The 3826-nt window shown below is 42.8% G+C and overlaps 1 long non-coding RNA gene across 2 annotated transcripts in view; it reads right to left on the reverse strand.

The window, feature by feature from the left end:
- LOC107564332 (uncharacterized) overlaps positions 1–3826 on the reverse strand; it is a 13108-nt gene that overhangs the window by 1104 nt on the left and 8178 nt on the right. For both annotated transcript variants that reach the window (XR_001606213.1, XR_001606212.1), the window contains exon 3: positions 2949–3008. This is a non-coding gene — a long non-coding RNA (uncharacterized lncRNA). The remainder of the gene's footprint in view (positions 1–2948; positions 3009–3826) is intronic.

The following is a 3826-nucleotide window of genomic DNA, read 5'->3' on the forward strand; positions in this document are numbered from 1 at the left end:
TGTGTGTGTGTGTGTGTGAGAGAGCGAGTGTGTGTGTGAGAGAGAGCGCGTGAGAGCGAGAGAGAGCGCGAGTGAGTGTGTGTGTGTGTGTGTGTGAGAGAGTGAGTGGGTGAGTGTGTGTGTGAGAGAGTGAGTGTGTGAGTGCGTGTGTGAGAGAGTGAGTGTGAGAGTGAGTGTGTGTGTGAGTGAGTGTGAGTGAGTGAGTGAGTGTGTGAGTGTGTGTGTGAGAGAGTGAGTGTGTGAGTGAGTGTGTGTGTGAGTGAGTGTGAGTGAGTGAGTGAGTGAGTGAGTGTGTGTGTGTGCAAACGTTTGTCAGCACCCGAGTAGTGCAAACAATCCCACCCTGGTAATTTTTTGCCAGTGAAGTAAAAACATTCAGACTAAAACAGCTGTAATCAACTCACACACACACACACACACACACTCTCTCTCTCACACACACTCTCTCTCACACATACACTCTCTCGCTCTCTCTCTCTCACACACACACGTCTGCAGAAACCCTGTTTTAGTCATTATGCCGCCCGCAGTTGGAATCAGCTTCCAGAAGAGATCAGATGTGCTAAAACATTAGTCACATTTAAATGCAGACTCAAAACTCATCTGCTTAGCTGTGCATTTACTGACTGAGCACTGTGCGATGTCCGAACTGATTGCGCTGTATCTTATGTATAATAATTTTCAATTCTTTTAAAATTTTAAAGTTTTAAATTCATTTAAAATCTATTTTTAAGTCATTTTCAGAGTTTTTAAATTCCTTGTTTTATTTTTTATGATTATTTTACTGTCTTTTATGTAAAGCACTGTGAATTACTATTGTGTACGACATGTGCTAAACTTGCCTTGCCTCTGAAGGAGCAGCTGACGCTGTGCAATTAAACATCAGCTTAATTATGAGCACACACCATCAAACCAGGCGAGAGCATCAGAAGATGGACGTCTGGCTGGCAGCGGATTAGCAGCAGATCCGCATTTGACCAAACATGGAGAAAACTCAGCTAACCAGCCGTCAGCGAGCGGGAGACCAGCGAGAGTCCGGCAGCATCGTGCCGCAGGCTAATAATAGCGTCTGCAGGACGTTTCCGGCCCAGGAACGACCTCCATAATTCCCTGCCGTTATCTCTGCCCAAATATGTACCTAACAGGAGAAGCAAATTAGGGATTCTGTCCTCCAAAGGCCAGCAGATAAGGCAAGAGAGGACAAAGAGGGAATATTTTGCAGAGCCACAGAAATAGAACACTGCCTTTTACAGAAAGAGCGAGGATCGTGGGTAAATAACTCAGAGCAGCTGCACTTATATGGCACAGTCATTCCCGTTTATCTGAAGAGATGATATAAGAGCGTCTAACGCATGGATTCTGGCGCTCCAGGTCGTTTCTTCTGCTCTCATCAACACGGCTCATACAGATGTCGCCGGCGGTGACGGCGCTGGTCTCCATGGCAACACTCTTCCCGGGATAGGCCTGGTTCAGCCCGCGGCGCTCCGAACGGGAGTATTTATAGAACCGGATTCACCGGAGGCCTCGTCTTCCCAGAAGAGCTTCTCAATCTAAACAAAAGCAATCTCCAAAGAGCAGCAATTAACCTTCATTTGCAGGCGGCGGCTAAACATGAGCTCTGCTCACACGCTAAGACTGCCACCGAGTTTAAAACCACATCTGCACAAATCAAATTAATACCACAAACCCATACCATCTCAAGATAAATCAGGTCTCTTAAATTCTTTTATTAATTGAACAGGCTGCGGCTCACAGAACTAAACAGGGCATGTGCGAGTTTAAATACTGCAATACTTACATTTATATTGAAACTGAATACACATGGAGCAGAGATCCGTCGATATGATCGTGTATTTAAAGAAAGGTTGTATGAATAATGCTCAGAGAGAAAATACAAGAGATTACGCTGATTTAAATGCCAGATACTGTTTACTGTGTGACCAAAATACCAATAACAGCCTGGAAAAAAAGAGAGAACTGTTCATCATAAACAAGCCTGAAATACAGCAGGACTCGTCTCTGCTTCACTGCTTACAAATGCATAAAATGTGCATCTTACAACCATCTGCAACATATTATAATATAAAACCATAACGTAAACAGTCGGTTCATCACAGGTGCATCTTTAACGGCTCTAACACCTAACGAGCAGCACTCATGTTTATTAACTCAATCATTGCCTTTTGAAGTTTAATAATAATCACTTATCTGTGTGATCAAACCAAATGCAAGACGTTGAGAAACCCCGCACACATGACCTCATTACATCACATGACTCATCAAGGCATCTTCCTGGTTATTACACATTTTCAGTACACTTTTGTCAGAATACTTTTATCAGTCTGATCAAATAACAAGTTGAGAAAGAGAATCACTTCCGGTTCACTGATCACACTGGAAATGGAAGGTTGAGCGCATTGCATTGTGGGATAGTGTTCTGCTGTAAACCGCATGCTACTCTACACTTGCTGTGCAGAGGATACACTACACTATATACAATACAGAAATGAGTATGTGACACAGGCGTCCCCTACATAGTGAGCACTTGATTCAGACCCACCATAAAACACTCATTTATTTAAAATATAAAAGTAAAAGGGCAATTTTCTTAAAAATCATCATTCTGTCATCATTTACTCTCCATCATGTCATTCAAACCTGTATGACTTATTTCAATCATATAATGAAAGTCACTGGGGTCTGATATAAGCAATATCTTCTTTCGAGCTCCAGAGAAGAAGCTCAGGTCTGAAGGACACGAGTGAGAGCAAACGGTGCTGATTTTAGGGTGAACTGTCGCTTTAATGTACAGCGCTGGCATCTGATTGGCTGCAGATCCGGACAGAAGACAGACATGCTGATAAAGCACATAACGCACTAATGCCTCACGTCTGATGATCAGACGCCGCTCATTACCGTCTCGTTTAATTGAGTTAATTCAGTCTTACCAGGCCGAGGCTGAAGGTGAAGAGCAGGCAAACAGATGGGCTGAGGACAGCAGTCACTTTCTGGAAAACAGGAAGACACAAGCTGTTAAAACAGTGCGGAGAGAACAGGTGTGCTGCGCTGCGGTCACATGACCAAACACCTGCAAACACACGTTTCATTCAGAGCTGCATCTAGCTCGTCGAGTCACACGTGTTTCTATAGCGCTTTATACAATAGAGATCTACAACACACTTTCACAGAAATAAACCGGAAAGCAACAGTGAAGCAAACTTCATCAAATATGAAGCAAAGTCAATTTCAGTAGTAAAGCAGCTACACACCAGTGTCGTTATTCTGATCACAATCTGTATTGTTAAAAGCGCCATATAAATAAAGGTGACTTGACTTTATCAATTCAGTTCAACATTCATTCTGTTTTTGTTTTTACTCTGCCTACGTCGTTTAATGTCATTAATAAAACAATACAGTTATGAGAAAATAAACCAGTCAGAAATGAAGATGGTTATTGTGCATTTTAAACAAAATAGCTTAGTGTAAATTATTAGAAATAATTTGATAAATCACGGAGATCAGTCAGATGGTTCCTGCATCATTAACATATGACCCGCCCACACCGTGTGAATGACACCGATCATGACAGAGCTCATTAACATATGACCCTCCCACACCATCTGAACGACACCGATCATAACAGAGCTCATTAACATATGACCCTCCCACACCATCTGAACGACACCGATCATAACAGAGCTCATTAACATATGAACCGCCCACACCATCTGAACGAGACCGATCATGACAGAGCTCATTAACATATGACCCTCCCACACCGATCATGACAGCTCATTAACATATGACCCGCCCACACCGATCTAAC

The sequence above is a fragment of the Sinocyclocheilus grahami genome, unplaced genomic scaffold (assembly GCF_001515645.1).
Source record: "Sinocyclocheilus grahami isolate Dianchi unplaced genomic scaffold, SAMN03320097.WGS_v1.1 scaffold924.1, whole genome shotgun sequence".
Taxonomy (NCBI): Eukaryota; Metazoa; Chordata; class Actinopteri; order Cypriniformes; family Cyprinidae; genus Sinocyclocheilus; species Sinocyclocheilus grahami.